At 40.9% G+C, this 24,179-nt stretch overlaps 1 protein-coding gene across 2 annotated transcripts in view; it reads left to right on the top strand.

Annotated features, from left to right (window-relative positions):
• The first annotated feature begins 20,099 nt into the window (after positions 1–20,099).
• The window catches only part of RMDN2 (regulator of microtubule dynamics 2), a 67,358-nt gene continuing 63,278 nt past the window's right edge, over positions 20,100–24,179 (top strand). The window contains exon 1 of one of the 2 annotated variants that reach the window (XM_049696467.1): positions 20,100–20,233. The gene's annotated coding sequence lies outside the window, so the exon portion shown is untranslated. Of the gene's footprint in view, positions 20,234–20,321; positions 20,773–24,179 lie in introns of those variants that run through there. The other variant, XM_049696466.1, reaches the window with a different exon arrangement.

Below are 24,179 nucleotides of genomic sequence, written 5' to 3'. Positions count from 1 at the left end.
AACCTGTGACTATGCTTCCTTACGTGGCAAGGAGTCTTAGCAGATGTGATTAAGGGCCAATGAGGACATTATCCTGGCTTATCCAGGTGGGCCTAAGATAATCACCCCCCTCATAAGAGGGAGGCAGGAGGATCAGAATCAGAAAGGAGATGTGACAACAGAAGCAGAGGTTGGAGCCGTGTGCTTTAAAGAGGGAGGAAGGGGCCATAAGCCAAGAAAGCAGGCCGCCTCGAGACTCTGGAAAAGCCAAGGAACTGTATTCTCCCTGAGAGTCTCCAGAGGGAGTCAAGTACTGCCGATACCTTGCTTTTAGCTAAGTGAAATCCATTTTGGACTTCTGACCTCCAAAATGTCAAGCTAATAAATTTGCATTGTTTTAAGCCCGGGAGTTTGTGGCAATTTGCTAGAGTGGTAATAGGAAACTAGTACAGATAGAAACTACATTTCCCAGAATCCCCTTTACTATAAGTCCTGGTTAGAGTTGACCAAGAGATGAACTTAGACAAGATGTGGGATGCAGGAATGAGTGAAGCAGGAGCCATTCCTCTCTGCGGGTCTTTGTGATGAGATGAGGTGCCCTGTAGGGTCCTCGCTCTCCTCTGTTCCACGTCTGGCTCTTCTTCCACACTGCAGGCCCTGCTGGTCCATAGCGGCTCCAGGCCTCCCATCAGATGCTTGGCTTGTGAGCTCACAGAGGCTATAGCTACACCAAGGCAAGAGCTTACTATAGACCCCTCCTCGAGTTCCCGTCGATAGCCTACCTCAGTGCTGGACACTTGGCTTCTCAGATTCCACTGCCTTCTTCAACCTGTCCTCTAATGCCAGAGCCTCGAGAAGATTACTTACACAATGTTGGAGTGTCTCAAAGTGATTATAACCATTTACTTTGCAATGAGTGGAAGTTTCTATTGTCCCAAAACTTCACAACACTTGTCATTAGCAGGTTCCTAAACGTTGACCGATCTGTAAACTATGTGCGGATATAACCCTGTGGCCTTAATTTGCATTTCCCTGTTAACTAATGAGGTTGGACATTTTTTAATATTTATAGTGTCCTTCTGGATTTGCTTGCTTGTAAAGTGCATGTGACGTTCGCATAGTTTTCTACTAGGTTATCAGCCTTTTTCTTATTGATTCATGGTTCTTTATATACTCTGGACATTTGTCATTCGTCAGTTATATGTATTGCAATAACCTTGTGCCAGTTTGTGGCTTGTCTTTTCACTATCTTTTAAAAAATTCCTAATTTTGATGTGATCAAATTGTAACAGTCTTTTTTTTTTTTTTTTATGGTGAGTGCTTATTGTGTATACGTTAAAACCCAGCAATTCTACTCCTGGATATATGTCCTAGAAAAACCCGTGCAAAATTCTCCAGGTGTAGAAATATTCATAGCAGCATTGTTCTTAAAAGAAAAAAAACCCCAAACCTAGATGCTCCCTAAATGTCCATCAAGAAAGGAGATAAATCCATGTAGGTGTATCCATACAAGGTAATGAACTATAAACACACACATTCACATGTATTTATTTCACAAACATACTGTTAATGGAAAATATAATCATTATTAAAATTCAAAATCAGCCCAAGTTTAAAAAAATACGTTATTTGGGGATAAAAACAGAGATGTTAAGCTTTAAAGAAAAGGAAGGGGGCCATTCTCACAAACCTCAGGATTAAGGTTACCTCTGGGGAGAAGAGGGAACACGAGATGAGAGGGGCACACAGTGCTGGGGCTTCTAAAGTTCTTTTTATTCCAAGAAATATTTGCGTAGCTTTTTGCTTTATTATCTTCTTTGAAATGAGAATATGCTTTATATACTCATTGTTATGTGATCCATTTTTCCAATAAACTATTTTAACAGATATTACTCTCTTAACAATAGTATCTGTCATTTGGTTTAAGGGAGCTGAATAGAAGATTCTGCATATTTTAGGGGAGCAGATCCCAAAAGCCAGCTGTGGAGCTGTTGCATCAGAATCACGTAGGCTGTGTGTTAAAGCTATAGGCTGCCAGCCCCCACCCAGGCTACAGAATCACAACGTCCAGGGTGTGGCTGACGATCAGTGTCATTTTGACCAGGTAATTTTGTACCTAGGTATGTTGGGCCGCCACAGAGCACTTAGTCCTCGGCAATGATCTCAGGGCATTTGTGGCTCCCTACCGCCCTCTCATGGCCAGTTTTTCCACCCAAACTGAGCTGAGTAAGCCAGCCAAAAAGAGCAAGGGAGCAGATTCTGCCCTGGATCAGTGGTCTGTCCCGGGTTGCTGGTGGCTCTGAGGACTTTGCATGGTTGGGCTAGATGACAAGACATGGCATCTAGAACCCACTAGCTTGTCTGGTATTTCTGTTGAAGTCCTAAGTGCTCTCTTCCGGCTTACTTTCCTGAAACTTATCTGTGCTCCTTCTGACAGAGATGATCTCAGAGACCCACAGACCCCCTCCTATCTGCTCCAGACCCTCCTGCCCACAGAGATGCTCTAACTCTGGATCCTGCCTCCCTATCTGGACCCACCATTCTCACACCCCTGCCCTATGTTACCTGGTCTCCTTTTCTGCCTGAACAAGCATCTGTGGTCTAACTAGACCCCAGGTCCTGTGCTCTCCTGCAGGATCCTCTCCTGCCCGTGACTTCCACAAGACCAGGGCTGTAAAGAAGCTAAGCCCCAAAGCCACAGAGGACCGCAGCCCTGAGGCAGATGAAGGCTCTGAGGCTTCATTGAACATGCTGAGTGCCTGCAGCTTCTCCCACCTCCAACTTCCTTCCTCCTCCTTTTTCTGTCTTCCTTCCTCAAATAGTCAGAGTTTCTGATTCCTCACATTGAGCTTGTAATGGGCAGGTTGGTGCAGAAAAGAATCATGGAATTGCTGTACTCAAAGGAGGATCCTGGACCAGACCCCAGGGGCATATTTTAAGTGTGTGGAATTCCCACTTATTTTGCCCCACCTGTATCTCCAGCTCAGACCCTGTAAGAATCCTGAAGTTAGACCCTGTTATTGCGCACGGCCACTGACCTCTCTTGAGTGACTAAGTCCCTGCTTCCTCTTCAGGAGGTCATAACCTGCCCGGCAGAAGGGAGTGAAGTATGATGATTAAAAATGTGCATTTAGAATAAGAGTTGGATTTGGAATCTCTGCTTGCTTATATGCTGGGTGGTCTTGGGACATTCTTTTAATGTCTCTAAACCTCAATTGCCTCATCTGTAAAATGGGGTTAACAATATGTAACTCAAGGTATGTTGTGATTGTGAAATGAGACAGAGCACGAAAAAAAAATCACTTCTGTAACACATTCAACAGAAGTGCTTAATAACTAGTATTTGCTATTATTTATTATGAAGTCTAGACCTTTTAGGGCTCAAAGGGCTGTATCTTTGGGGTGGAGTTACTCAGACCCCTGGGCAGCAACTGTTGCACAAAGGCTCTTTTCTAAGCAGCCGGCTCCCCAGGAACTCTCTAGAGAATGCTCCATTCTGACGTCTCCAAATTCCATCATGACTCTGGCCCAGCAGCTGCAATCCTCAAGCAGGGATCACACCTGTCAGTCAAGTCAGCCAAGACCCCTGCTTAGTCTACTCCCCTTCTGCCCTTCTCCCCCTCCTCCCTGCCCTTCCTCTCACACTTTCATGAGGTACTGTCTTATCCACATCCATCTACTGTCACTCAAAGTCTGGGAGTTGAGGCTCCCTGGTTCAGACACCACTGTTTTCTAATAAGGTGTCACGTAGTCACAAGCTTCAAATGTAATGGTTGAATCCCTGAAAGAAACTCTTCAGAGTGCCCCAGGAAAGCAAAACAAAACAAACAAACAAAAAACAAGAAACATGTGACGGGCTTGATATCATTATGCTGTGAAGCCCTCTATGCACGTGTTGTGCACCCCACCCCCTTCCAAGCCTCTGCTCCTACCCTCAGCGCTGACTTGCCTCTTAGTTCTGCCCTCCCTAGTCAAGTCTCGGTGGTGGGCAGCACGGACCACTCCTTGGGTTACCTCCTGCTTGAAGACATCAGCTCCAGGGCTGTTGCAACGGTTCATTCCTAGGGACTACAGGCGGACAAAGCAACCTTTGCCTGACTCATTGGGGACGTTCCCTTAAGTCATCCCTCTGTTCTCTAGGACATAGAGCCTGGAGAGTTATTGATAGTACTGTGAGCACACTCACCTTGCATTTAACCATAAAACAAACTCTTTATTCACACTTGGACATTGGAGAAAATGAAAACCTCACAGTAACCATAAAACCTGAGTTATGAGCCCAACTCTGCATTCATTGGCTATGTGACCTGGCTAAGAATTATTTTCCCCCTCCTGGGTTCCTCATCTGCCGATGAGAGGGCTGGGCTGGATGGTCTAAGAGGCCTCTTCCAGCTCTGATGGGTCAAAACCAGGTTCACGAGTGTACAGGAAAGTCACGTGAGGTCTTTCTACAGCAGCGCCCTTCTGAGAAGTTCCAGTCATTCAGCGAACATGTCTGTCTGCTTTATTGCTCATTGAACGTCAAGGATAGGTCCTTGACTCACTATGACAAAAATCCTGTAAGGTGACTTACTTGAGGTCACAAAGTAAATCAATTTCAGAGGCCAAAACAGCAGCCCAAGTCTCCCTCCCAGGTTTATTCCATCAAGGCAGACCAAGGCTAAAAACATCCCAGCCACCACCACCCGTAGAAAAATTCCTGATAGATTGATATCCATGAGAAACTTCTTTTTAACTTAAATTTTAACTTGCAAAACGGTGTGTATCGAAACATGTAGATTGTAATCATTCAAAACTCTTCCTTTAAACCGCATGAAACATTTAAAAATTGTGGCGAAACTACCTCAATCATCTTTTTCTTTCCATTTTTTTTTTTAAACGAGAAATTCGGTTTCATTCCACAGCCCCCATGCCACTCAGGGCCCGCAGCACTGATTCAGCGTGGCGGTACTTAGCATCTCACAGCTCTTCATTTCAGAAGCTGAATGCTTTATACGTGAAGCTTATTGGCACAGAAACCCACACAGGTTCAGCTCTGAGTATTGAATCCCTGAAGACTAGTCAGGCTCCCGGGAGGAGAAACACTGAAAGCAAACATTTTTTTCCCAAGGCAACATCTTATCTCTGACTTTGTTCCCTTATCTAAGAAAAGAGGACTGAATTCTTCCTGCTTTCCCAGAGCAGTTCTTGTATGTGTGAAGCAATGCTTATTTCTTATTTTCCTCTATCATAATCGCAACTTTCATGCAAATTTTCAAAAGGAAATTAGAGATTTTATAGAATCTCATGGTCAGGAAGTCTCTTTTTAGATAGTGATCCTTAATTGTGTCACCATTATTTTTTATGAATAGGCCAGTTTGTCTCAGAAAGTTCTGCTACCCCACCCAGGTAGGAAAGCAGGTAAGAGTTCCTGAAACCCCTAGGGATGGAGTAGGAGGAGGGAGCTGAGTGCTGAGAGGGCCAGAGACCGGAAAAATCTCATCATCTCTGATCGGGCCACAAAAGAAACAAAATGCCGGACCTCGAAACTAAAGGCCATGGGAACAACCAGAGACACCAGCAGCTGAAGCCAGAGCATGAACCCAGAGAGAGAAAGTGAATGGGGATGGGAAGAATCCCAGACTTAAAATCTGGAAGTAACTGAGTTACCTTGGGTAGGCAATTTTGATTTCTCCCATCACATTGCTAGCCAGGATTAAGGGATTAAGGATTCTTGACCCTCTATATTATTTAGGTCTCTGTTAATGATGTTTCTGGCAATGTAATATGTTGCTGGAACACATCCTCCTTTTTAATACAGGCATTCATTACTCCTTGAAGTGAAAGTGTATTAGCAGGAGAGCTAGCTCAGGCTCACGATCAGCATTCTATTTTCCGAAGGCAGTTAATGAGCTAGAATTACTCTCAGAAGATAGGAAATACCTGAGACTGAACTATTCTGATTTGAAGGCAGGTTTAGAAATCAGACTCACTTTTATTGACACATCTGAGGGAAGATACCAAATCTGTTAATGAGGTAATTTTGTTTTCTTACCCACAAGGCTCCCTGAACAATAGCCATTCCCCTCCCTGTTCTTGCCATTTGAAAGAGCCTGCTTCCCACAACAGAGGTGCAAATAACAGTTACTAATTTTTCTAAAAAAGCTCCCTTTCAGCTATGGCACAGGGATGATAAGTTAAGGCCATTGAGATATAAGGAACATCTAGGGAAATCTTTTTCACTCACAGAAGTAAAGTGATGCATGAGGAGAGCCTCCATCTTCTCTCCTGCCTTTGGAGGCAGTTGTGAGAGGACATGATTCCTAGAGATGTGGCAGCCGTCTTGCAACCATGAGGATACAAGCCTAGGATGGAAGTCAATATGCTGTGGGTAGCAGCATGGAAATATGGAAAGTGTCTGGGCTCCTAATGATAGTGTTAGGGTGCTGAATCAGTCTAACCTCCAGACTTTTCAAGATGTGAGATAATAAAAATCTTGAGTGTTTAAGGCACTTCATGTTGGTTTTCCGTTACTTGCAGCCAGAGATGTTCAAGCAATACATTAAAAGTCATGGCAGAACTAAGTCCTATAAGCTCTAAAGATGGAATAAAAATGTTTTAGTTTGTGTTCTAATTTTCCTGCTGTGATTCTTTGGATCTAGAAAAATTGGACAGGGAAAATCAGGCAGATGAGAATCCAGACACTATGATTAGATATTCATTACAATTATTTTAAACATTTAAAGATAAAAAATAAATTTTAGATTACATTTAATGATTCCTAATGTTTTAACTTTCTAGTTTTAAAGACTATATTTCCCCTCTTTTGCAAAAACCATACTCCCCGGGCCCAATTTCTTTCCTTACAGCTTAATTGCATCTACCTTCTATAACACCCTCAAGACAATATTCCTGAGAGCTCTCATCTTTAAAGGTGCTCACCACCTGGTTACTATGTTTTCCTGTTCTTTTTCTTCTTGCCCACTTCTTCCATCCTGCTGAAGGCATCTCAAACCATAGACTTTTACATAAACCACAGAATACATAAGAATTCTTATTTCAGAAGGAAATCTTGCCTGAGTTTGCAACAATCATCAGTTCATATGAAGATATTCTTAGAATCCATAGTGTATGAAAATCGAGCATTTAAATTGCACCTAAAAATTAGGATACATGATTGAAGAGACAATGATATTGCTTAAAAACTCTTCAGTGCAAGAGATTTCTCAATAATTGCATTAATATGTTATCGTATGACATGAAACATTAAGATAGTATTGTACCAAGACAAGGGAGAGACTGAGAAAACAGCCAGTACATACAGTAGCAATTTAGATCCCCTTCTGTGTATTGCAGAGTTCCGCTTCTGGATCTGGGTTACACACTCCACCTGCCACTTGGTCAGAGTGGCAGACCCCGTTGGCTGATTAACCCAAAACCATTCACAATCTCCTTCACTCTTCCATTCTTCCACTCTGGAGGTCAGAAAATCCCCTTTCCTGGCTTTTCTTTCAACTAGAAATGTCTATGTGTTCCATTTCCAGCCTCAGTGAGTTACAAGCATACGTTTCATGAGGATTTCTGAGACAGCTTTTCTTTCCTGATAACTGGCACCATGTCTCTCTCTCCTTTCTTCCCACCTTGGGCAAGTCAAGCATTAGGACCAAGAGCCAATGTTGTGGATGATCGCGCAGAAGATAGAGTCTGGCCTTTGATGGCATCATTGACTGGTGAATCAATACCAGCAACCACTTGCTTTTTTTTTTTTCTTCAAAGCTACTGTTAGTTGGATTATTTTATTGTTGTTACCTGTGGTTAAAAGCATTCCTGAGTGATATGTATTTTCCACTTTTCTCCTTCAGGCAAAAATTCTCAGAGCTTATTACATTTATAGCATGTGGCCAAAAAAACCCACAAAATATCAAATACATTCTTTGCTACCACCCTTATTCACCCCCTCCCTTCTAGTATCACCATCCTTTATCTAGAGATTTACAGCTGGTAATGGTGAGCATGTGACTTTCACCAGTGAAATTTCCTACATATGCAGAATTCAAAGGTGGAAGAAAAAAAAAAAGGTGGAAGAACAAGTACTCTACCCACTGAACTTAGAAGCAGTAAGTCCCACAGGTTGGGAAAACACATCATTATCTGAATTTTAGGACTCTGCCAGACCTGGTATGAGTCTTCCCAGCCACGCCCAAATCCCAGCACACTTTCTCTCCATGTCACCTGTTACTTCCCCTGTCCACACCACCATCGCCTCTCCACTGGAGAACTGAAACCCCTCCCAGCTGGACTCTCTGCTTCTACATTTGTCCTCTACTCCATGCTCAGAGTATCCAGGCCAATTCTTTAAAAATGAAAACCAGATCCTTGCACTCTCCTTCTTCCCATTATACTTAGAATGAAAGCCAAACTTCTTATATGGTCTCTAGCATGTGGTCCCTGCCTATACCTCCAGTCCCATCCTGTACCACTGTCTCTCCATCACTGTGGTGCAGCTACACCAGCCTTCTACTTGTTCATCTAACATGCCAAGCTCATCCCCAGCTAAACGCCTTTGCCCAGCTGTTCCCTCTGTTTATATTGTCCTTCACCTGGGTCTCAGCTTGGAGCCTTCCTCCTCATAAGGTTTTCTCTGACCATCCAGTCTAAGCCTGCCCCTCTGTCACATTGCCCTATTTCAGCTTACCATAGCCATTAGCTCTGCCAGCATATTTTAGAGTTGCTGGTTTGTCTGTCGTGTCTCCCCATGAGAATGTCATTGCCCTGAGTCACCCCGTGTGTCTTGCCAGACTCCAGAACCTTGCCAGGTACATAGTAGGTGTATGTAGGTGCACGGTGGACCCTTGGATGTAGCGTAGGTTATAAACAGACAACCTCAGTTCATAGACTTGTAGCAAAATCTTTTAAGTCACATGAACATGCCTTTTTCCTTTCAAGACCCCCAAAGGCATCTATGGAATATGTTTATATAAAGTCTTCAGAAAGAAATCAGGAAATGGTTTCCATGAACAGGATCCAGTAGTAAGTGACTCTAGATGTAAAGACAAATTTAAATAGGTGCCTAAATGATGTGATTTCAGGGGTTATGCCACAGCCTCCTACCCCTAAAATTCACCTCGGGCAGAATTCCCCAACCTCAGCACTGTGACACTCGGAAATGATAATTCTTTGTTACGGAGAGCCGTCCTGAACATTGAAAGAAGTTTGGCAGCTTTCCGTCCGGTGCCTCCTAGATGTTAATAGCTTCTCCCCAGTCATAACAACCAAAGTGTCTCCAGAAATGGCCAAATTTCGCCTGGGGGTCAAAATTGTCACTGGGTTGAGAATCACTAGGGCTTATTGAGGTGAAAAGCCCATGGTCAGGGCTAATTACGTTATTCCTGCACTGGTTCTGTGCTGTTGTATCCATTTTATAGTAAATGTTAATAATTGGTAGAGATGGTCTAATTTCATTATTGTTGTTCAGAGTTTTTTTTTTTTTGATTGTTCATACATTTTGTTCTTCCAGTTGAACATTAAAATAATTTTGTAAAATACTCCAGAATGGCCTGTTTTGAGTTGAAATTTTGTGGATTAAAGTGAGGAAACATAACATCCGTAAAATAGTAAATCTTTATATCCAGGAATATAGAATGGCTTTTCATTTACTCCAGCCTATTTTTATGTCTCTCATTAGGGCTTTAACTTTTTCTTCATGTGGGTGCTGCTCATTTACCGTTACTGCAATAAAGTACCATGACATCGTGGCTATAAGCAGGGGCTCTGGACTCACACTGCTTGTTTCAGATATCAGCTCGAGCACTTCCCAGCCATGTGACCTTGTACAAACTGCATAACCTCTAATCATGGCAGTTTTCTCGTCTGTAAAATGGGGATAATAGAACTTACATCACAGGTTTGGTATGAGGATTAACAAGAGTTTGTTTATAACATGGAAAACACTTAGAAGAGTGTCTGGTTTATTGTAACCAGTGTTATTGTAACAAAGAAAATCTTGCACAACCATAAGAAAAGGCTAACAACTGATAGAAAAACTGCTGGTAAGCATTTAAAGCTGAATATTATTTGGAGGACAATTAGGCAATATTGATCACAATTTTAAACATTTATCCCTTTGACCCAAGAATTCCAGTATGAAAAAGTTTTACCTACCTATTGATATTTAAAGAATTTAATAATTTAACTGTCAATGCTCTCCAGCCAAAAGACCACCAGGAGCACACCTGGGGTTGATGGTGAGGTGTCTTGAAAGAGGTTATTAGAATGAACATATAGGATTTGGGTTTGGGTTGGGTAATTTTCGGGAGGGTATAAGGAATGCTCTAGAGTGTGCATTGTCAGAAAGAGGGAGCAATTCTAGGAAGGGTATCTTAATAAATCTCACATACAAGGAGGGCAAACTAGAGGTAAGATAAAACTGTAACTAGTAAAGAATTAGCAGTTACTCATTTAGCAAGAGAGACGTGTGTTTGGCATTTTGTGTTGCAGTGTCTTATTCTGAGTTAGATGTTCCGTGAGATGTTTATGTCCAACAAGAGAAGGCTCTGTCCTCTCAGTACCATCCTCTTCGTGCCTTGCTTCCAATTCTAGTTCCGCTCCTGATATGGGTTTCTCTGTTTGCAGTGCTTTTACGTGGCTTTTGCATAGTACCATGACAGATCAAATAAAAGACTTACTATCATGGATATTTAGATATTGTAAACATATAATACGTGTGGACAGAGTATGTGGCCTCTGTACTATTGTTTGGTGATCCCATCTCCACCTAGATTTTCATTCTTTACGTTTTGCTTTTCCTACAACAACTCTTAATGAATTTATCCCCTGTGTGATTTTCTTCAATGATCCAATTGATGATTGAGGAAACCCAGTCTAATAAAACCGTAGTGTTCAGGATAATCAAAAAGTACTGAGAGGCACATTCCCTTTGAGTTGGAATCATGAGAATGGTTTCTCAGCGATTCATGTGGTGAATGTGAGCCTGCCTTATCTTTTCTGGTTATCACAAAAGTTCAAAAGCTGCCGAACTTTATCACTCTTTTATTCCTGAGATATACTTCAAAAGGCCCTCCTTTTTGTGAGAACCGTTGTTAGAAATTGAGGCAATGTTTTAAAAAGTAAATTTCCAATTGCTCCAGTGTTTTGAACCTGCAAACTTACATCATCCTTGTCAGTTATCCCAAGCTTTCATTTGAAAGTGTAAGTGCTTGCTCTATCTGGGTAAAGTGCAACAGATTTTCCCCCAAGCTGTGCTAATAATGGTCACAAGCATACCCACCCCCAACAAGGCCTCTGACTTTATATGTAGAACCCTAGAAATACTCCTTTAGATGTCACCTACGTGACCTCCCTAAATCCCTTCTAATTTTAAGTCTATGAATTTACAAACACACTACAGAACCTTATAACAAAGATCTAACAAGTTGTGATTGCCACAAAAGCACTGGACTGGAAATAATCTTAAGGAAACTGGAAATCGGTGCTAGATGAAGATAATGAACATGATTTGTCATCTTTAAGGTCAAGACTTGGAAGACATTTCATAAAAGAAAACTATGAAACAGCATCCAGTATTTTGCTAGTCAGTAATAAAGGGTAACATTTCTTTTTTAACATCTTTATTGGAGTATAATTACTTTACAATGGTGTGTTAGTTTCTGCTGTATAACAAAGTGAATCAGCTATACGTATACATATATCCTCATATCCCCTCCCTCTTGGGTCTCCCTCCCACCCTCCCCATCCCACTCCTCTAGGTGGTCACAAAGCACCGAGCTGATCTCCTGTGCTATGCGGCTGCTTCCCACTAGCTATCTATTTTACATTTGGTAGTGTATATATGTCCATGCCACTCTCACACTTCGTCCCAGCTTAAGGGGTAGCATTTTTATTCTTTAATATTTTAGTTTTCTTTCCCTATAAGTAAAATAAGTAATGCACAAGGGGGAAACTTCAGTGAACTTATTATTATTTTGTGTATTAAACATAAACTAACACTGCCTTACACCTTCTGCACACTCATTGTCTGAGCCTACACTAGCTCTCACTGCCCAGCCAACACACAGCAGAAATGCACACTAGCAACTAGGCTTCAGCAGGACAGGCAAGAAAGAGCCCTCCATCATAAGTGAGGAGCACTGAGCTTTTTTTAAAAAAAATTTAATTAATTAATTAATTAATTTATTGGCTGTGTTGGGTGCTTGTTGCTGCGCGCAGGCTTTCTCTAGTTGTGGCGAGTGGGGGCTACTCTTCCTTACGGTGCGCGGGCTTCTCATTGCAGTGGCTTCTCTTGTGGAGCACGGGCTCTAGGCGCATGGCCTGCAGTAGTTGTGGCACGTGGGCTCAGTACTTGTGGCTCACGGGCTCTAGAGCGCAGGCTCAGTAGTTGTGGCGCACGGGCTTAGTTGCTCCGTGGCATGTGGGATCTTCCCAGACCAGGGCTCGAACCTGTGTCCCCTGCATTGGCAGGCAGATTCCTAACCACTGCGCCACTAGGAAAGTCCAGAGCTCTGAGTTTCTATTTACTGTGTGACTTAGTCGCTGAGAGCCTGTTTCCTCATCTGCGAGGTAAAAATGAAAATCCATGCTCTGTCCATCTCAGAGGTTGGGGTGACAATAACACAAACACGTGGAAGCACTTTGAATGCTCCCAAGTGCCCCATGATTGCAAAGTGTTATGTGTCTGATAAAAGGAGGCAGAAAGCATTCTCATACCTCTTGCATGAAATCTTTGATTGTGTTCACTGGTTATCCATATCCTGAGAATTAGGTGGTGGGAGCAAAGGAATTTGGCGAGCAGAGAACGACTGTGATACAAATGATTAACCTGGATGACAGCACTAAACCCGTTGGCCAAGAACGAAAGAGCAGGTGCTGCTCATGTGATCATTGCCTCATCTCATCTCTTGAAGGCTTGCTAGGACACGTGAGCTGAGAGCTGCCAAACAAGCCCCAGGGCCAGGGGTGCACCTGTCAGAAGACACTGGAAAAGCGGGCCCATTTCCTCTCGTGTTGAAAGAAAGGGAACTATTTTCTTCTCTCTCTCTCTCTCTCTCTCTCTCTCTCTCTCTCAGGAGTAATAGCAAGGAAAACCCCCAATGAAGTACTCAGTTTCCAAAACCAGAATTTCATTTGGTTCCTTTCCACATGGCCTTTGAACCCCTTTTTGCATAAAAGACCAAAAGTGAATAAAAACCAGATTCAGCAGTTGTGCCTTTAGAATAAGGCTGTTTGATGTCATTGTTACTTTAGAAATTTGGCTACGTGCGATGTTTCTCAAAGGGTGGTTCATGCAACATCAACTCAGTATGATACTTTGAAATGCAAATTCCTGGACCCCATCTCAGAACTAAGAATCTGAAGGTTTGGTGGTCAGAGAATCTACTTTAATCAGCAAGCAACCCAGTTGCTTTATATGCACATAAATATCCCAATCTTTCAGTTTGTCTTTTTTTTTTCATTACCCAGCTTGGTTTTTATTAAAGCACCATAGCTTTAATTAAGTGTATAGTCTGGAATCACAGAACATGGAATCAGATTTTTAATGTACCATTTCTAGATATGTGATTTTAACTTATAAGAGCCTCTGTTTATTCCTTGCTAAAATGAATATAGAATTAATACCTACTAATGTCTTTTTAATTATAAATGCTATCTAGAAGATTTAGTGGGCCTTGCAAAGCAGAAACCAGTGACACTAAAACATTTTAAAGTGTACATATATTTTGAAAGAATTCCAAAACCTGGATAGTACAATTCTGATGAGAAAAGCCATTTGATAAACAGAGCTGGCTTCAGGCAAGATTTAGGTATCTGAGGTGAAGCAAAAGTTTCTTTTTAATTTCAGAAATTTCATTTCTCCTTTTTCAGCTTCTCTACAATTCCATGTTCCATGGCCAATGGGACTTTCTCTCTTTAAGCTACCTTACTTGGAATTAGACAATTAAAATAATTTTTTTAAGCAATCACATAGGCTGGTCACATATGTGCAAACTTGCCAAAGCTTCTGGTTGAAAAGTGAAAAATTCAGATGCCTAGATATTTTCACTTATCCATCAATCTATTTATTCATACAAGATCTATATTACTGAACATCAAGTACTGAGGGTAGAAAAATGAATAAGACATGGCCCATGCTTTTAAGAAAAGTTATCCAAAACTTATAAATTAAGAATTTATAGCACCTTCTTTCAATGCTGGGGCATTGCTCAGCTGTGTTTAATTCTCTAGGAACATGTGCTTACTATACTAACTTACTTGGGGGTCGAGGCCAAGGATGCTGCTAAAACATCCCACAACAGAGAATTCTCCCTACATCAAATAATTCTCCAGTCCAAAAAAATCAATAGTACTGAAGTTGAGAAACTCTCTAAAGAGATGAAAAGCCACTATCTGTGGAAATCAGGAGACCTTGTCCTTCTTGGCGAGAGCAGTGTCAGGGCAGTTTTAGTGGTTTCTGCAGCGAGCTGATAAGTTGGTAAGAAGCCAGGAAGTGAAGGCTGTGAGTGGAAAATTTTCTCTTATAGTTTTTGATAGTGATGGATGTGAGATACGATAGTAACACGAGTGGAGAGGCAGGGTTTTAGAAAAGACAACGGGTAGTACCAAAATGTTTTAAAGTACTTGAATCAACTAAAATTTTCATTTTTTACTTAGGTGTTTGATGCCTTTTAAGCCATAACTTAAGCCACAGTAGCAATAAATTATTTTGATGAAAGATCTTTACAGATTCTACTTCTTAAAAAGAGGAGAAAAATCATGATACCTAATTATGGTCATGTCTCCATAATAGCAAATATTTAGCAGAGGAAAATACTGGAAGTGCCTTTATGTCTAAAGTTGGATTCTCAAAATTAAATGCTTTATGAAAAATTTTGAAGCTATTTTCACTCTGTAAAATGTCCATATGTAAATAACTAAATTATTCATATTAGTTTGTTAACAGTCTTTCATTTATGAAATACAGACACCTCCTGAATTGTGTTTCCTGTACAATGTCATTATGTCCAGAAGAAAAGTTCCTCTCAGTACCCTTCTGTTTGAGAAATGGGAGGTTTCTGTTACCAAGAGAGAAAGTAAATGTCATTACTGTCAGAATTGTCTTTTTTTGTTTTAAGGAGGGTTGGAAGGGTTGTTTTGCTTCATGTGAAGAAGTCAAAGAGCCCCATGGCTGAATGGGTAGTTCCTTTATTGCTTGAAACCTGGCAGAGGCTGTGGCTGGTGGTAGGAGTTTTTTGCATTAGCTGGTAAGCAGAAGTTGCAGCTGGAGGATGGGTCTCTCTTCTCATTGGACAGTTATCAGCTGCTGCAGCTGGCAAGGTCAAGGTTACTTTTTTTTTTTTTTTAAGTGGAAGCAGCCAAGGTCATAGCACAGATAGATGATTTCCTGACATCAGCAGTTCTGAGTTAGAATTCAAGTGAAAACCATAGAGCATGGTATCCTATGGATTATGAAGGATTTTATGGGGTTACTTAGGAAACAAACCACGATTTATAGAGCATGACTTTATGATAAGATATGTTCTCAGTTCTGAACAAACCACAATTATTTTCTATTACAATACAAATGGCTTGGTCACTTGCTTTATGAGACAAGCTTTCTTCTAAAATCATCATAGTGGTGAATTTCATCTCTTTCTAGATTCACTTCTCTCAATGAGAGTCCAAATATATGTCTTAATTATAAAGATAGGAATACAACTTTTATGAAATAGAAAAAGTTTTAACAACGGTTGATTAATTAATGTGTCTTTATTGCATCAGAAGAGTGACCATCTTTATAGACTGATTTGCATACCAAGAGGCTGCCTGAACAATTTCTAGAAAGATATTGTTCCTAGGGGAAAATAACTTTTCTTTGGATAGTCTGAGAACAGTGGGTCTGGAAAACTGCTAACCCCATTTTTTTTCCCAGGAGAACCTTACACAAAATTGACTTGCCATCCAAGTCCTAAATGAAATCTTTTTTTCTAATTTATATATATAATTAAAACTATTCAGTTATTTTAACTAATTTATACATGCATATATTGTAACAATATTTTGTCTAACTGACCAACACTTGACTTTTTTTTCAATCTGCCACAAACAATGAAACTGACCTTGACTTATAAAGTTGACATACATACTGTCAAAGATATCCCTGAACATTTTCTCTCAAGATGAAGAAAGAATGCAGAAGGGAGGGGTAAAGTGACTTTTTGCTATGACTTTGTTGAGTTCCATTTTAGAGACTATCCAAAGCTGTTAACAGGGTGACTTCAGAAACTCAGTGTAATAATGTGACTTACAAAATCTCCTGGAATATCTGAAGAATCTTCATTCCTATCTTTATGTGTCATGGAAAAACTGCTGATAATCATTGACCAAAGTTAGTATCAATCAGGCAATGTATATGCCTTTCTGAACATGACATTGAATAGAAACTTAATTTTTCTAACAAAACAAAATTTTCTTATAAGAATTCTATACTTTAATGAGGTAGTTATATTTTTAACAAATTGATTCAACATTGAATTGCTAAATTATATTACATAAATATTGTTTCTAACCTCTTTTATACATGTCTTTTTAAAATACCATTTAAGATTCGTTCAGTACAGGAATATTGGGTCAATTATTTTATTGTATTTATGTGATTAATAATTTATTACACTAATTGCTTAGTCTTGTGGAAAGAGTTAGTAAACTTATCCTCATACCTTTCTCAAAGAAGGCATTTTTCCCTTGGAAGGTCCAATTTAGTCATAGGTATCTTTTCAGAAATTTTGGGAATAATCTTCTTGTGTTCTAAGGATACCCTAAAATTAAAATAAGCCCAAAACTGTTAATATTAGACACAGGACTATTTTTCCCCAAACTCTATTCCTAGCCTACAGTGAACGTGATAGACCCATCATCATAATTTTATACCCTGTGGTTTAGAGATAATGGCAGACCCCTACAAGGAAGCCCTCCAAGGGGTAAGTGCTCTGTCTGGAGGTTCAGTTCCCATAGAGGGAGCAGAGAAGGCTGAACCCCAAGTAACTGAAGTAGGAGATGCAGACAGAACACTATCCCTTGAGAAGTGCTATGATGTACTTACAAAAGGTGGTATGAAGAGTCCCCTTCCAATGTTCCATCATAGGCAGCAAACTCTCACCTGTAATGTAATTTACCTCAGTAGACTGTTAGGAAGATGGAATAAGATAATTCATATAAAGAATGAAGCAGGAACTGAGTATAAGAGTTAATCAGTCTTTTTGCTGTGGCTGTTGGTTCTCCCTCCAATTTACAGACATAACTTGGGCAATTTGGAGCCTCAATTATGCTTGGATGGCTCCTTCCTCCACCAGCTTTGTCATTCAATTTCTTCCTAGATATAAACCACTTAGATAAAAGCCAAGAAATAAAAATAAAACAAACCCCCCTCTCCAACATACACTTGACATACACTTCTCATGTTCCTACCATATAAAGGACGGCAGATTTCTTAATGCTTTCCTCTTGAGTGTACATATACTTTCAAAGAATTTTTTTCAACTATTTATTATATAGAGTATGTGCACTGTGCCAGGCACTGGGGGTACAAAGATAAATACATCCTTGCCTTCAAGATGTTCAGCTCAAGGGCACGACAGTCACTGACCAAGCGGTAATAATAGTGTACGTGAGAGCGGGGTGCAGAAAACCAGCAGGGAGGGGGTTTCAACTCATGGAAACTCCTTATCCTGCAGAGTTTTGGCGGGGCCTGGAGGAATTCTTCTTTGGGAGAGAAGGAGAATGTGTAGAGTAGCTGCTCAAGGGATGCAGATTAAACTGGATGAATTGTTTTTTGACACGTGGCAAAGAGTAGGGTATTCCAGACACAGAGAGCAGTCTAAACACAGAGACTGGGGAAACGTGTGATTTATGGAAAGAAAATAAGGTAGTTTGCCTATAGGTGAAGTGAAGGATTGATGTCTGGTGAAAATGGTAGAGAAAAGCTGGAAAAGTAGGTGGGGACAAATTGTGAAGTGCCTGTACACCAGCGGTGTCAGCTGACTGTAATGCTGTGCTAGTTGTGATGAATACAAGTGTCTTCGTTAGGGCTGCTATAAAAAATTACCATAGAATGGCTGGCTTAAATAGCAAACATTTATTTCTCATGGTTCTGGAGGCAGGAAATCAGAGATCATAGTGCCAGAAGGGTTGGATTCTGGTGAGGGTCCTCTTCTGGGTTGCAGACAGATGGCTTCTCATTGTATCCTCACATGGTAGAAAAAGAAAGAGCTCTGGTCTCTTCTTATAAGGGCATTCGTCCCATTCTAGAGGGCTCCAGCCTCATAACCTAATTATTTCCCAAAGGTCTCACCTCCAAATACCATTACGTTGGGGATTAGGGCTTAAATAGAATGAATTTTGGAGGAACACAAACATTCAGTCCATGAAAAACAGCATCTCTGAGATTCCTAGTGATTTTTTTTCCCCTTCAGACATTCCTTTGAGACCACATTCCTAGTAGAGATAGGTAGAATAATTCCTTCTTTTTTATGTCATCCCTACACCAGCGCCTGGCGAATATAGCTCGTCTCTTTACTTTTTAGTTTTAACTTTACCAAAGATCAATGGCCACCGCTCTGTGAGTTTCTACCTCACAGATAATTTTACTGATCAAGAAACAGAATCAAGGGGAACAGGTGTTAGTTACATAGGCATACTGAAAGAGTCCAGCTATTTTACCCCACTCCCTGAACTTGAAGAACACGTCTGTACCAGCTGACATCTTTCTTTTGGAGCAGAGGGTTGGTAAAGCCCTGTTCTCAGCCCACACTCCACATTTTTATTGCAGACCTCTTCCGTGCTGTGTGCTGAGGATGCAGCCGTGAACAACTCAGTGGACTCCTTCTGGACAAGCTTAAATCTCAAGGTGCTTCAAGCTTCTTTTAAGTGTTATTGAAGAGACAGTAAAGTTTCTTTTGGAAAGAAATCTCATTAAAAGGGATCACCCTGCTAGACAGGTTTATATTATGTTGTATTTTTTAAATAAAGCAAACATTAGCATTATATTGTAATATCTTTGTAAACCATAACAAAGTGTGAAAGAAAGTGGTTCTTAGGAGTGCTTTATAGTTTCAAATCTTAGAGGCTAAGTATTAGTCTGCTGCCTTCCAAAATATAACTTAGTTTTAATAAAATGATGTGGCTAGACTTACTTACTCTTCAATGCAGCTTGCTTAAAGCTCAGAAAACGTTTTATGGTCTTCAAGATCCTGTAGAATCTCCTTTAGTGAATAGTTTTGTATGGATTGTGAAATTAGCTTCTGATTCTTTAGAGGAGTTCTTTTGCTTGTTTTGTTTTTTGATAAATAGGAATGCATCCGTTTTTAATTCCATTCAGCACATTGGTAGGGAATTTAGTACTCAAGACTGTTTACTGCAAGCCTAAATTTAAAGCTCAAAGTGAGGACAATACAGAAGGGAGTGAATGTGCAGTTTTTAAGAGTTCATTTGGCAGAATTTTATTTTCATTATACAAACCACAGAAAGCGAAGCTGGATAAAATCTCGAATGTCGGGCATCTGAGAAGATAGTGGTTTTTGCCTAAAGGCAACTCTGAATGGTGGTGGGGTTGAGGGGAGGATGGAGAGGCTGGGGATTTAGCTCACTAAAAGAGAAAGTGAGTTAAAGTGAACTTAGGATAACTTGATTAGTAAGTGATGCAAGACGTACACGTTTGACTCTGTCGTACGGAGGATTCAAGGTTGTGTATAGAAAGGGGCACAGAAGAAGGGTGAAACTAGGGCAGGGGGGTGGGTTTGGGGCGGGAAAGAACCGAAGGGAGGGTGGGTTTCGGGAGCGGCAGTGATGGGAGAAAGCGCGCTGGAGGCAGGAAGCGCGCGCCGAGCCTCCCGCCGGGCCGGGCGCGCTGGCCCTGAGCCAGGGCGCGGTGGTCGAGGCGGGGAGACGAGCTCTGAGGGAGTCGGCACCCGGGCAGCAAAGTCCGGTACGGGCCGAGGCGCCCGGCGGAGCGCACTTGTCTCCGTTTGTAAAAGGTGCTCGGGGAGCCCGCCCCGGTGAGTTGACCGCCCGGCGAGAAGAGGCGGGAACCGCGGGGCGAGCGGCGCGGGCTCCTCCCCCGGCGCCTCGGCTATTTGGGTCAGGACGAGGCGGCCGCGGCGCCGGACCTCTGGACCCGCTGGCTCCGGGACTACTGTCCGCCCGCCGCTTCGCTCCCAGCCACCCCGTCGGCAGGTCCCCGGTGTCCGACAGCAGAGAGGCCGGCGCGGCGAGAACTCGCGCTGCGCAGGTGGGCAGTGTGCATCTCGGCTGTCCGGGGTGGGATGCGGCCGAGGATCGAGGAGGCACTTCCGGCGGCGGCCACCGCACTTCCGGGTCGTGCGGGCGTCCTCTAGGAGTCCGCAAGCCTGGGGGGCATCCTCCTCAGGGCGGTAGAGAGGGCTTGCAGCAGTTTACCCTGGCGCAGCCCTCGCCCAGCCGGTGCCTGGGAAGTTTCAACCCCGGAGGTCGCCAGTATTTACGCGCGGGCGCCTGGCGTGGGGTGCGTGAGGAGCGGGCAGCGTACTGCCTCGGCCTGTCGGGTCCCTGCAAACGCCGATGAGTTTCTGCCGGAGACACTTGCTCGCTTCTCACCTGGGCTCCCTGGGTCTTTCTTACCTTTGAAACTTCAGCAAACGTTTTTGTTTTGATCAGATTCTCCACCTATTTTACACAAAATGAAGGCTAGATTTTCAGTGGGACAAACATTTGCAAATAAGCCAAACATCAGGGAGCCCTAAATGAAAAAGAAATTATAAAATAGGAAAAAAAATGAAAACCGAAAGAAATGTGAGTATTAGAATTCACTTAGAAAGTATCAAGTTATCCAGGTCGCTGTGGAGAATCTAATCGCTAATTCAAGGTCTCAGAGCAATTCCCTTGGGAAACTTAAAACTTAGGGTCGTTTATAGTCCATATTGTGCCTTTACCCTTGCAAAAATTTTCATCCATCTTCCGAGTTTATCAGAGTTCTATATTTTATGTATTTCCTCCTACGAATCTGCTGATGAATTAAGTGAATATATATGCTAAATATTGCTGAAAGCATTGTAAGTAACTTGGTAAAGCATAATTTCCATTTCTAAACATTAATTTTAATTAAAACTAGAACATGAAAATTAAATGTTTTCTGAAGTTAATGTTTTATGACGGGTTCTACAAAGGAATTTTAATGCAGAAATTTCAGTAGAGTCAACATTTTGATGATTTACTATTTCAGCAAAATTCTTAATTCTCATCTCTGCAAACAACCTTTAATTATGTATTACCCATTAATTTTAGATGCCAATAATTTATAATAAAATGTCTATTATTTTACATTATTATTAGCACCTTACAAATTGAAATGTGACAGGAATAATACTTAGTATCTGATTATCTAGTCTCTCTCTCTATATATATTTTAAACCAAGAATCAATCTTTCTTTCTTCCTTCCTTCCTTCTCTCTCTCCCTCCCTCTCTCTCTCCTTCTTTCTTTCTTTCTTTATGCCATGGGATCTTACTTCCCTGACCAGGGATTGACCAGGGCTCCAACAGTGAAAGCACTGAGTCCTAACTACTGGACCACTAGGGAATTCCCTAGTCAATATATTTTTAAATTACTGTGTTTTTATACTAAAGTGCAAGTGTCTACTACTAATGTGATAATTAAATGTATTAAAGTTATGTAAATGATGTAATATAACCTTTGAAATTATACTGCAGGCAAGCAGATGTTCTGATTTTTAATGAGTGGCATTTTGCAAATTATTGGCTTAGAAGCACATTCATTTTATACTGATATAAAACTCAAACATAGCTTGAGCTATTATTCTCTAATTGTGATTATTTAAAACAAATACCTGCTCCATTGATTTTAGTTTTTTTCCCAGTTGATTTTCTCAGTTCTGAAGTCATATTTCAATATGGTAGTTCTATTTTTAGCTATTTAAGGAACCTCCATACTGTTCTCCATAGTGGCTGTATCAATTTACATTCCCACCAACAGTGTAGGAGGGTTCCCTTTTCTACATACCCTCTCCAGCATTTATTGTTTGTAGATTTTTTGATGATGACCATTCTGACCGGTGTGAGGTGATACCTCATTGTGGTTTCGATTTGCATTGCTCTAATGATTAATGATGTTGAGCAGCTTTTCATGTGCCTGTTGGCCATCTGTATGTCTTCTTTGGAGAAATGTCTGCTTAGGTCTTCTGCCCATTTTTGGATTGGGTTGTTTGTTTTTTTAATATTGAGCTGTATGAGCTGTTTGTATATTTTGGAGCTTAATCCTTTGTCAGTGGCTTCGTTTGCAAATATTTTCTCCCATTCTGGAGGTTGTCTTTTCGTCTTTTTTATGGTTTCCTTTGCTGTGACAACTGTGGCTCTTTATTATAACACTGCTTTATAAACTTAGGACCCTTACAACAGTATGTTCTCTTTTTCCCTTCCCAGCCTTTGGGCTATTGTTGTCCTACTTTCTTACTTCTACATATGATAAAAACCTCATGATATGTTATTGTCATTTTTGCTGTAGTAAGCAAATATTTTATGAATAAATCTTAAAATGAGAAAAATGACTTATATTTTGCCACATGTTTGCCACTACTGGTGCTCTTCATCCTTTGTATAGATCCAAGTTTCTATGTGTTATTATTTTCCTTCTGCCTGAAGAACCTCTGTTAGCATTTCTTGTAGTGAAGGGCTGCTGGTAATGGATTCTCTCAACTTTTCTTTGTTTAAAAAATTCATTATTTTACCCTCATTTTTGAAAAGTATTTTACTGGGTGTGTAGAAATGCAAGTTGACAGTTTCTTTCGGCACTTTAAAGAGGTCACTCTGTTGTTTTCTTGCTTGAATAGTTTCTGATGTGATGCCTTGGAGACAGTGTCTGCTGTAATCTTATCTTTTTTTCTCTGTACATAATATGTCTTTTTTTCCCATCACTGGCTGCTTTTCACATTTCTTTATCACTGGTTTTTGGCATTTTAATAATGTTTTGCCATGGTTTGGTTTTCTTAATTTATTCTTCTTGGATTATGTTGACCTTCTTGGATCTCTGGGTTTATAGATTTTGTCCACCTTGGAATTTTTTTGGCCATTTTTCCTTCAAATTTTTTTGTTACCCCTCTTTTTCTTCCCTTTAATTATATATGTTTTAGACTGCTTGATATTACCCTATAGGCTCTACTTGGTTTTCTGTTTGTTTGTTCTTTAGTCTTTTTTTAAAATCTGTGTGCTTCATTTTGGATGCTGTCTTAGTCCATTTGGACTGCTATAACAAATCCTGTAGACTGGGTGGCTTATATAAAACAGAAATTTATTTCTCCTCATTCTGGAGGCTAAGAAATCCAAGATCAAGGCACTGGCAGATTCACTGTTTTGTGGGGGCCTGCTTCCTGGTTCACAGCTGGTACCTTCTTGCTGTAACTTTATGTCATGGAAGAAATAAGGGATCTCTCTGGGGTCTCTTTATAAGGGCCCTAATCCTATTTATGAGGGCTCTGCCTCCTAAAGGGACTCCATCCAATACTATCACCTTGGGGATTAGGATTTCAACATATGAATTTGGGGGGACACAAATATTTAGTCTATAGCAGATGGTTTCTATTGTTATGTCTTTGGGTTTGCTGATATATTTTTTTTCCTGTAGTGTTTCTCTGCTGTTAATCTCATTTAGTAAAATTTTATTTCAGTTATTTTATTTTTTATCTTTAGAGGTTCTATATGGTTCTGCTTAATGCCTTCTATAACTTTCCTCGTCATGTTTATATTTTCCTTTAGCATATTTTAATATTTATATTAAATAATGAACGTAATATCTGTAATAGTTGTTTTAAAACCCTTATCTGCTAATTATATCACCTCTGTCATTTTCCTGCATTTTTACATGTCTAGTAATTTTTGATTAGATGGTCAACATTGTGATTTTATGTTGTTGAGTTCTGGATTTTTTCTATTCCTATAAAGAGTGTTGGACTTTCTACTGAAGGCAGTTAAATTACTTGTGAATCAGTTTGATCCTTTGAAGGCTCTTTTTTTTTGCGGTACGCAGGCCTCTCACTGTTGTGGCCTCTCCTGTTGCGGAGCACAGGCTCCGGACGCGCAGGCTCCGCGGCCATGGCTCACGAGCCCAGCCGCTCCTCGGCATGTGGGATCTTCCCGGACCGGGGCACGAACCTGTGTCCCCTGCATCGGCAGGTGGACTCTCAACCAC

Source organism: Orcinus orca, chromosome 13 (genome assembly GCF_937001465.1).
Source record: "Orcinus orca chromosome 13, mOrcOrc1.1, whole genome shotgun sequence".
Taxonomy (NCBI): domain Eukaryota; kingdom Metazoa; phylum Chordata; class Mammalia; order Artiodactyla; family Delphinidae; genus Orcinus; species Orcinus orca.
The sequence above is the reverse complement of the archived record's forward strand: the minus strand, read 5'-3'. Positions and strand labels throughout refer to the sequence as shown.